Source organism: Ovis canadensis, chromosome 23 (assembly GCF_042477335.2).
Source record: "Ovis canadensis isolate MfBH-ARS-UI-01 breed Bighorn chromosome 23, ARS-UI_OviCan_v2, whole genome shotgun sequence".
NCBI classification, from domain to species: domain Eukaryota; kingdom Metazoa; phylum Chordata; class Mammalia; order Artiodactyla; family Bovidae; genus Ovis; species Ovis canadensis.
In genome coordinates, this window is record NC_091267.1 from 66632134 (window position 1) to 66644008 (window position 11875).

Sequence of the window (11875 nt, forward strand, 5' to 3'; positions counted from 1 at the left end):
GGATGGCATCACCAACTCGATGGACGTGAATTTGAGTAAATCCCGGGAGTAGGTGATGGACAAGGGAAACCTGGTGTGCTGCAGTCCATGGGGTCACAAAGAGTTGGACACGACTGAGCGACTAGACTGATTGACTATAATATAGTGCTCACTCTGCTACACAGTAATGTTAAATAAAACTTTATCCTGATATTTTCTTCACACATTTACCCAACTAAGTGAGACAGAAGATCCTGTAGGTCAGACTTCGCAGCCAGTAACAAGATCGGATTCTCTTGAATCAAACCAGGACCCTCTTCAGATGTGAAGTTATGAAAGGAGATTCCTTTTAAACTAAAGTTTTGGGCTTTTCACATGTGTTTTATAGATCAATGGCCTTTCACTGTGAGTCTGCACATGGAGGCCAAACTGACTGACTGAACAAATGCATGAAATTATTGAAGAAATGAATAAATTTTATATTGCATCAACCATGAATAACAAAGTGCTACATGCAGTCAAGAGCCAAAATGTGGTAAAAATTAAACTATCTATCAAAATGTTGGTCACAGAGCACTGTTCAATCCTATCTGATTTACTTTCTGTTGCGAAGTTTTCCAAATTTGAGCTTTTCCTAATGTTCTATAAGAGTTTGCCTTACTCTGATAATAAATTCAATAACATAATAAACACTAATGAAATTAAATCCTCACAATGTACAACATGTTACATTAAGAACCTTGGATACAGTATCTCATTTGCTGCATAAAACAACAGTGTAATGTGTGAAATATTGTTTCTTTTACTGATGAGGAAATTCAAACTAGAGTAATGATGTACTTTGCCATAGGTCACCTGGTTAGTCTGTGTATAGCTGGACCTTGAACCCACTCTGTCATTTCTAAAATATGTGTTTTTATCACCAAACTGAATAACATTCAAGTACTGGTCCTAACGAATTCTTTGAGAGTGTTTCTCAAACTTTAGCAATTATAAAATCCATCTGGAAATCTTGTTAAAATATCAAAACTCAGGCTCCAATTCTAAAGATACTGATTCAGTTGGTCTAGGGTGGGGTCTGAGAATCTGTAATCTTAACAATCTCCCCAGTTGATTTCTATCTGAACAACATAACAGAGCTGGACCCTATGGGGGCCTTCCCAGGACAAATCCCTTTCCCCACAAGCCATGTCCTCTGCCTGCTTATTTTACATAAATAAATGAAACAAGACAAACAGAAAAAGCCCAACTTTAGCCTCTCAGGCTTTCCCGGAGTTCCAAAGAATAAATTTAATCAGAGAAGAAAGAAAATGCAGAAGCAAAGGAAAGTAGTCAAGCAAGACAAAATATTAACAGGTTAGCCTTTAAACAAAGCCAAGGACCTTTTGTTCCTCCTCAGGGGCTATAGATAATATTCTGAGTCATGTCCTCTGAGCTGTTTTGTGGATATTGAAGCACCCACCAGTGGAAAAATGTAACTGCATGCTGCCAAAACCACAAAGACCCAGACAGATTGGAACCAGAAGGTTGATGGTGCTGACTCCTCAATTACCTCATCATCAACCAATCAGAATGTTCATGTGCTGATTAGGCACCCCACAGCCCTGCTCCCTCACCTAGTTTTTAAAATTTTCCCGAAAGCCATCGGAGAGTTTAGGTCTTCTAAGCACTAGCTCCCTGGACTCCTTGCTTGGTGCCCTGCAATAAATGCTGCACTTCGCTTCGCCGCAATCCAGTGTCAGTCGATTGGCTTACAGAGCACGAGTGAACAGACCCAAGTTTGGTCTGGTAGCAGTAGCAAGGATCGATAAGAATTCCATCTGCTGCACGCAACAGAAAATCCAATTCAAACTCCTAACTTGAATTTAAAAACTATTTTGGGTCATGTAGCTGAACAACTCAGAGTAGACTAATTTCACACACCTTTAATTTCAGGTGGGAAAGGGATACAATACATACAGTGTATCAAATGGAGGGGATACAATGAGAGAAAACCTTCCTGGAGACCAAAAACAATAGTTCCAGTGTTAACTTTCCTTGGCCCTGGTTGGCTGGATGTGATCACTGGTCCACCCTGAACCAATCACTGTAATCAAGTTGTTAGAATTTGCTATTAGTTTTGTTCACTCACTCCTCCCCCAAAGCCCAGGGGTGATGTCAGTTGTCTTGAAGCCCATGGAATGGGAACAGGAGAGGGGAGGGTACTATGAATCATTAGCAGAAGGAAGGACATGGACGCAGGGTGGCAAAAATAACTAGATTTCTCTAGGTGAAATGAAAAGTTCTTAAGACTAAACTACGTCAGCTGCTTTAGGAAAGTATCAAAATCATATGACCGGGAAGTTTTTCTTATCATAGCAAAGATATTTTGATTGCTAAGCTACTGCCTTCCCAACCATATAGTCAGGCTGATTATTCCACAAAACCATCAGTGTTTTTCATGTTATCTGTAGATCTCAAGCAGACACATTTTCTCATATTCTTGGACACATACCCTTATCCAGGGCAGGGGAAGGGGAAGTGGACCAAAATGAGTCTTCTTGCTTTGCACAATTCTCTACTTTAGCTTTTTTAAAACATGGTCTTATATTTTTTTGTCAAGTTTACTGTGTTCGGGTTAAATTATAGTGTGAGCTTTTGGAAATTTATATCTTGGAGTTTTTGCTTCAGTTTCAAGAAGGAAAATGTTTACTAAATTAAGATAAAATAGCTTTACTGCTTATTTGCAACTCTCATTTAAAACTGGATATGCTTTATCACTGAATATTTCCTAAAATAAAACTTTATAACCATCCGGATTTATTGCTTTCTTGCTGATACTTCTTGTAGATAAATGGTTTCTTAATGACTCTTTAGATCCCAGAGGATATATTAGACCCCAAAATTATGTGTTTAGACAACAACCCAAAGACAGCCAATTTGATTTCTGCATCTTCTTTACCTGCAACTGCAGTTCAAAAATTTATTGGAGTATTTTTTCTAAGAAATTCTGAGTTCTGAGAAAAACCATAGTCAGTATGTATTGTTCTTTTATTGTGAAAAGAACAGAATAATAATATATTGTATATATAATAATATATATCATTTTTCTATTCTTTTTTTCAAAATGGCTGTTGTCTAAATCTGCTCCTTGCTCTTTAACTCTATTCTGCTTCTCTGCAGGTTCATCAACCACTGAGGGAATATTAATTTTAATATGCTGAATAAAACTAACTATCAAGCAATGCTTTTCTTCAAGTCATAATGAAGTCAGGTCTTGAGTTACACAAAGAATGTTCTGGAAATCACCTGAAGTTTTCTTATATAGGCGAACACCTTACATTAATCCTTTCAATTTATATAAACATTTACATAAATGTACGTAAATACTATTTAAAGAATAGTAGCTAAGAATATGAGCATGAACTATAAACATGAATCTATGGATATGCAGAATGCCCCAGTTACATGATTTTCCTCCCTCTCTAGTTTATATTTTAATGTTAATACCAGATTTAAAAAGTGAATTAGAGAGTCTATTTCAGGTAATTTTTTTGAACAAAATTAACTTGAGAGTTTAGGCCACTAAAAATAAAGCCCCTGAACATTTTTCAACTTCAAAAATCCTTAGGGCACAAAATGCTCATTCCACACTTTTTGAACATCTTTCACATTTTTTCCTTCTGCTATTGACAAATACTATATCTCAGCGTAGAACTACGTAAAATACTTTTATCATCCAAAATATGAAGGTAAATTAGAAAAATAAATCCTAATCCACAAAACATGAGATCTAAAGGGCGATAAAATAAAATAAATTGGAAGAGACCCTGAGCTCTTCTAGACCAACCTTCGAGCATGTCCAGAGAGATGTGATTTGAACATGAAGGCTTCAGACAGTCTAATGGAGTCTCTGTTAAATAGTTTCTGAGGATTAGAATTGAACTCCAGCAATAATGGGAAATTTATGGGTTCATACAAGGTCAAACATCAAGAACATCAGAAAGCACATTTTCAAACCAAGGACAATGGTACAAAACTGCTCCCTCATATTAGCTGTTTCAACAAGAATAGAGTATGTCTGGAGCTGGTGTGGACTGGACCCCACAGCCCTGCAGCGGCCTGGGGAATGCAGTTCCCAGGGAGACCTCTCCGGCACACTCTAAAGAAGGTGCCTTTACTTGGCGCTAGCACTGTAGGCAGGCAGATGGAGTCTGATGATTGGCAAGGTCTGGACCAAGTGACCACCCCTGTACCTGGGAAACACAGGTGCTTGACAGCTGCAACTGGGGATATGATGAGGGGAGGAAAGGAGGGGTGTGATGAAGAGAGAGAGAAGTGCAGTAAAAGATGCTCTTTCTAGGAAAAAACAAAGCTCTTTCTAGAAGAAAGTATTCTGGAGTAGGAAAAAAATCAACAGTCTACTTCATTTTATCTGAAGTAAAGTAAAAGTGTTAGTTGCTCAGTTGTGTCCAACTCTTTGACACCCCATGGACTGTAGCCCACCAGGACCCTCTGTCCATGGGATTCTCCAGGCAAGAACACTGGAGTGGTAGCCATGGTGTTCTCCAGGGGACCTTCCCCACCCAGAGATGGAACCCAGGTCTCCTACATTACAGGCAGATTCTTTACCACCTGAGCCATCAGGAAAGCCCATCATTCTATCTATCAGAGACTAATTTATACCATTCAAATACCAACATTAATCATGTAAATAATTGAGAAAAAAATGTAAAAAAAAAAGAATATTTCAACATGCAGAACTACACATGTAATATAAAAAGCTACGTGGAAATGTTGCTATTTAGAATTTCTGTTTTTCTGCACCATCAGTGTGACTGGAGTCTTAACACATCCACAGAAACCTGTCCTGAAGACTTCTGTTTTTCCAGTAAGGTTCCCTGTTGCAGGCATTGGCTATTCCCCAGAATGAAAATAATATTCAACTATCTTTCAAAATTAGCATCATTTACCTTGATAAAATATTTTATATTTATAAAATATAAGAATATATGGAATATTTTGTGTTCATGAACTCTTCTTCAGTATTTGAATGGTAAGTGCCGGCAGAGGAACAGTTTCATTTCAGAACCTTCCATTCATGGCCTGTAGGCTCCTGCCAAAAGTGCCGTGTTTGCTATTCTAATGACATGAGCAGTTTCACGCAGTAGCATCCTTTCGGGAATTCATCCCTGATCATTCACTGTGTTCTCTGTGGATGCTTGATCACTGGAGACAGACATCGTCCTGAATTCACGAAGCTTCTGTGTGCTGGGTTTAGTATTAGTCACTCAGTCATGTCCGACTCTTTGAGACCCCAAGGGCTGTAGCCCACCTGGCTCCGCTGTCCATGGCATTTTCCAGGCAAGAATATTGGAGTGGGTTGCCATTCCCTTCTCCAGAGGATCTTCCCGACCCACAGATTAAACCTGGGTTTGCTGCATTGCAGGCAGATTCTTCATTATCTGAGCCATCAGGGAATTCTTGCTGGGTTTGAGGCCAGATTTTACAGAGACAAGAGGGGGCTTTGCAGAGAGTGTGATAAGTAAGCTGAGAACGATAAGATGAGTTCTGTGTTCAACATAGCTGTCTTTCACCTAGGAGAGGAAACAAACACTGCTGCTGCTGCTGCTGCTAAGTCGCGTCAGTCGTGTCTGACTCTGTGCGACCCCATAGACAGCAGCCCACCAGGCTCCTCCGACCCTGGGATTCTCCAGGCAAGAACACTGGAGTGGGTTGCCATTTCCTTCTCCAATGCATGAAAGTGAAAGTGAAGTCGCTCAGTCATGTTCAACTCTTCGTGACCACATGGACTGCAGCCTACCAGGCTCCTCCATCCATGGGATTTTCCAGGCAAGAGTACTGGAGTGGGGTGCCATTACCTTCTCCGAAACAAACACCGAAACGTCAGTATTTGCCAATTCAGAAGATTTTCAGGGCTGTACTTAGACTTAAGAGGAGAACATAACATAGAGGGAAGCTTTGATTATATACCCTTAATCTTTTATTTATTTATTTATCTTTAAAAAAAATTTTTATTTTTACTTTATTTTACTTTACAATACTGTATTGGTTTTGCCATACATTGACATGACCCTTAATCTTTTAAATGTGTTGTTTAAAAAGGTGAGTACTTGAGAAATGTCTATTTATTCATATAACAAGCTTTTGCTAAACTTCCACCATGAGTCTCATCCATATGCCACCTGTGAATAAAGCTGTTTATTTCATCAGGGTTTCCTGTATCAGAATGCTGTTTTGTTAAAGAGGGAAACAGAATATCTTGAACACTGCTGATGACTCACTCATTCACTTAAATATTTCTTGAACAGCTCCTCTGCGTGAGGTGCCAGCTCAAGCAGTAGGAATATTACCATAGCCTTAGCAATAATATTCACAGAAGCAAAAAGCAGAGCAGAAACATGACATTCAAGTCTCAGATATTTCATTCACTAGCTTGGGCGAGTCAGGAACCACCTCCCTTCCCCCCAAAGTGTGGCCAGTAAGTCCCGCTTCCCTCCCGAACTTATGCAAGAATATCTTTAAACAAGCCGAACAGTTTCTAAGCGACAAATGCTATGGGACATCCTTGGTAGTCCAGTGATCCTCACCTTCCAATCTACAGATGCAGCTTTGATCCCAGATTGGGAAGCTAAGATCCCACAAGCCTTGCAGCCTAAAAACCAGAACATAAATCAGAAGCAACAGTGTACCAAATTCAATAAAGACTTTAAAAATGGTACACATCAGAAACAAGTCTTTTAAAAATTGCTATATATATTATCGATTTGTTATGATTATTATCAATATACCATTTTATACTTATTTATACTGGTTCGATCCCTAGGTTGGGAAGATCCCCTGGAAAAGGGAATGGCAACCCACTTGAGTATTCCTGCCTGGAGAATTCCATGAACAGAGAAGCCTGGCGGGCTACAGTCCATCGGGTCATAAGAGTCTGACACAGTTGAAGGGTACGCATGCTGATATTTAGCTTTCTCTTTCATTTTCCTACCTGGTGCTTATCCACAGAAGTCCCATCTTCTAACCCTTAATTAAGGAAAATGAAATCATTACAGCTGCTTCGGCCATTCTCCTTGCAGTTGCTGACTCATTCTTCTCTGCCAGCTTTATGGGCCCCCTCCTAGCTCTTCACACAAGTGGCCTGCAACGTGGGACGTGAAAGCTGTGTTCTGGCCTCTGTCCATCTGTTATGGGGACACGCACCACATTTCTCAGGCAGAACTTCTCTACGGAGTCACAGCTAAGGTCTGCAAAGGGAGAGACCTTAGCCAATGCAAGGAAGCAGAGCAGGGAAGCATGGGGCTCTGTTAGAATCCCCGTTAACTCTGCTGCTACAGCGCGACTTGACCTTTCTTTGGCTACGTCTCCTTGCTGCTCCCTCAGCCAAGCAGGTGGCTGCTACGTGTCCCGGTGACTCTGACTACATCTGCACTGTGAGTTGGGATGTGATCAGGAGGTCTGCTGGGTACCATTCAGAGTGGTCATTCATAAGTACTAACAAGGCCTACATGAACCCAAAGAACTACCCTGGGACTATTATTAAACAAGGTTTGTGTTAGAAAGCCAATTCAAGTTATTACTCTTAATTGGGCAGTGTAATTAGCAATCAAAATATGATTTTTCATCTGAGAATGGACAATTATCCCTTAAGGGGGAAAAAATGTTTCTACTATGGAAGCTGGTACCTGCACCTGGTGGTGGCTAGAATTCTGAAGTGATTAATCTTGAAAATGTATTGACTTTTCCAAGAGGATATCTTTTTTTTTCCCCCTTCCCTGGTGACTCAGATGGTAAAGAATTTGCTTGCAGTGCAGGAGACCTGGGTTTAATTCCTGGATCAGGAAGATCCCTGGAGAAGGGAACAGCAACCCACTCCAGTATTCTTGCCTGGAGAATTCTATGGACAGAGGAGCCTGGTGGGCTACAGTCCATTGGATCACAAAAAGTCAGACACGACTGAGCGACTAACACCTTTCATCTTTTTTCCTACTTATTTTAATCAACTTTGATGAGGTATGTGACTGATTAAGGTTGAACAGTATCTCAAAAATATTCTCCCCCAAATTTATGTCTGCCCAGCACCTCAGTACATGACCTGATCTGGAAATAGGGTCTTTGCAGGTATAATGAAGCTGAAGTGAGGTGGGCCCTAATCCAATGGCTGGTGTCCTTTTAAGAAGGGGGAAATCTGGCTACAGAGAAGAACAGGCCAGGTCAAGGAGGCAGGCTAGAGTTATGTTGCCCCTAGTCAAGGACCACCAAGGATTGCCGGCAAACCCAGAAGCTAAGAAGAGGGAAGAAAGAGCCTAGAATCTCCAGAGGGAGCACAGTCTGCCAAAACCTTGATTTGGGATTTCCAACCTCCAGAGCTGTGATATATCTCTTTACTGTTAAGCCACCTAGTGGCAGCACTAGGAAACTTACATAATTGCATAAAATAAACACCAATTTTAAAAGTACAATCCAATGAGTTTTGACAAATACACACACACACACACATATACACACACCATGTAGCCACCGCCACAATCAAAATACAAGATAAATTCCCCTCTACCCTTCCCTGCTAAGTCACTTTAGTCATGTCCGACTCTGTGCAACCCCATAGATGGCAGCCCACCAGGCTCCCGTCCCTGGGATTCTCCAGGCAAGAGTACTGGAGCAGGTTGCCATTTCCTCCTCCAATGCATGAAAGTGAAACATGAAAGTGAAGTCGCTCAGTCATGTCTGACTCTTCGTGACCCGATGGACTGCAGCCCACCAGGCTCCTCCGTCCATGGGATTTTCCAGGCAAGAGTGCTGGAGCAGGTTGCCATTGCCTTCTCCCTTCCCTAGTCCCACACATACACTCAGCCTCAGAACACTTCTGGCTGATTTCTGTCACTAGGTCTATTCTAGAACTGTTGTTGTTCAGTGGATTTTCCTGATGGTTCAACTGTAAAGAATTCGCCTGCAAATCAGGAGATGAGGGTAGATGCAGGTCCGATCCCTGGGTCAGAAAGAGCCCCTGGAGTAGGAAATGACAACCTACTCCAGTACTCTCACCTGGAAAATCCCGACAGAGGGGCCTGGTGGGCTACAGTTCATGGGGTCGCAAGAGAGTCAGACATGACTGCCCATGTGCAGACTTGTTCAGTTGCTCAGTTGTGTCCAACTCTTTGTGACCCTATGCTCTGCAGCACACCAGGGCCCTCCGTCCTTCACTATCTCTCAGAGTTTGTTCAAGTTCATGTTCGCTGAGTTGATGATGCCATCTAACCATCTCATTCTCTGCTGCCCCCTTCTCCTTTGGCCTTCAATCTCTCCCAGCATCAGGGTCTTTTCTAAGGAGCTGGCTCTTCACATCAAGTGACCAAAGTATTGCAGCTTCAACTTCATCTGTTCTAGAATATCAGATCATATATAAATGCAATCACATAATAGGTACTTTTCTATGTCAAACTTTCATTCAGCACAATTTTGAGGCCCATCCATGGTGTTGTATTTATCAGTAGTGTGTTCCTTTTTATTTCTGAGCATTCCATGAAACGCAAATACTATAATCTGCTAATCTCTTCATCTATTGATGAACGTTTGGATTCTTTATAGTCTGGGTTATCATGAATAAAACAACTGTAAACATTTGAACACAAGTTTTTTCATGGACATATATCTTCATTTCTCTGGCAGTTACCCAGGAATGTAAGAGTGTTTGAGTTCTATGCTTCTTATATGTTTCACTGTATCACAAGCTGCCAACCTGTTTCCTACAGTGGCTGCGCTATTTTATATTCCCGCTAGCAATGGATGAGCGTTCTGGTTGTTCCACACTTGCCAACACTTGATATTGTCACTCTGGTTTTAATTTTAGCCTTTCCGTCAGGTGTGTGATGATATTTCACTGCAGTTTTGGTTTTGATTATCATTTCTTGATGGTTAAGTATCATTTGTGTGTTGTTTGGATTATCTTCTTCTGTGAAACTTGTTTAATTTTTACTCATTTATTTGATTGCTGATTCTCTTTTTATTGAGTTGTAAAAGTTCTTTATACATTCTCAGTACAAATACTCTGTTTAGGATAATTTCTCCCAGTCTGTGACTTTCACTTTTGTTTCTTAATTTTATATTTCAAAAAGGAATTTTTTTTTTAATTTTGATAAGGCTAATTCATCAGTGCTTTTTACTTATTGTTTATTCATTTTATGTCCTGTAAGATAATGGAAAATATATATATATATATATGGCTCTCTGCTCCCAGTTCCTGTCATGTCCCTGAGACCCTTGGAAGTTCCTAAGTGATAAAAGTATGAGGATTATCTTTTGTTCTAATAGTTAGTCTTTGACTCAAGTTCCTGACACAGAGCTCCAAACAGCCTTATAATTTCCTGGGTGATATACTAGGTACATATATTTTGAATATATATTGCATAGATATACTATCTTCATTAAAGAACTTTGGTACTTTTGTTAAAAATCAATCAGCCACATATGTGGAGGCCTATTTCTGGACTCAATTCTATTTTAGCGATCAGAATCTTTTTTTAACATAATTGGTCTTGACATCGTACAAGTAAAAATTACTCTGTTTTACTTTTATGTGAATCAATTCTGCAAATATTTGAGTCAACTTATGCCAGACTTTGTGAGGAAAACTAATTACGATGAGATCACAGGTCTCAAAAATACTATACACAGGTCCCAGAATACATGTTTTGAGACAATGACATCTACATGCGATAGGTAGGTTTATGATCCCCTGAAATTTTATTCAAAATCTGGTATATAAGTTTCCTTATACCTTTTAAAAAAATAAATTCTGAAGAGTAGGGAAACCTGTACCCAAATGAATAATTGCTTCTGAAGATATACATAATTGCAAAAAGAAAAAAATATTGCTGTCACATCTCTCAAGATGAATAATAATCAAATTAGGAATAGTGGAATTAAGAATGACAGAAAGCCAGTTAATTGATTTAATTTTTCTAAAAAAGAAAATCAGTACACTACATTTTTTTGATGTTTTATGGACTTGAAAAAAAATGTTTTCCACTTATAGACAGGTAATTGGACTTCATTTTTTTAGATAGTTCTATAGCTGAGAAGTTTCTAGTCGATGTACACACTCATCTATCTTCGCTATGGCTCATGACAGGTATTTTCCCTGAGCTAATCTTCCCTTGACACATTTCTGAAACATAAGAGGAAGCCAACCTTAACTCTCATGTCAAAAACAAATGCACAATATGGATACTTAATAGATGCTGAGAGAAAATTAGCAGTAACAAGTTCAGTGTTATTTACCTGCGAAATGAAGTTGAGATGCTCAGTGACAACTGCAGTTATCAAAAAGCATAGAAGCTATAGTGCAAGATAGCAATTTCTCTTCCATCTCATTGCAGTGCAATTCAAAGCAGGATTTTATTACAAACGAAATGCCCTATAGGGCACACATGAGTACAGTGAGCACCTAGGAACTTCTGGAGACACTTATATAGAAATACTAGTTCAAGAGGGAACAGGAAGTGGTATATTCTCTTAATGAAAAAAAAAAAAAGTAAAGTAGAATTAAATAGCTATTCTGACCGCTGTGCCCACACGCATTAAATATCCTGTAGTTACCATTTCTTTCCACACTCTTCTGACAAGGCCCTGTTTCTGTTTCCTGACACTTACATCAAGCCTATAATAAACCTCGTGGTTTCCTACCTGTTAAACTGGGCTACTGCCTTGTTGCATTTTCTCAAAATGATTTTCATCTTTCTATAAGTTAACACATAGAATCCATATAATTTTGGAGTGTATGGAGAAGGCAATGGCACCCTACTCCAGTACTCCTGCCTGGAAAATCCCATGGACAGAGGAGCCTGGTGGGCTGCAGTCCATGGGGTCGCTAAGAGTCGGACACGGCTGAGTG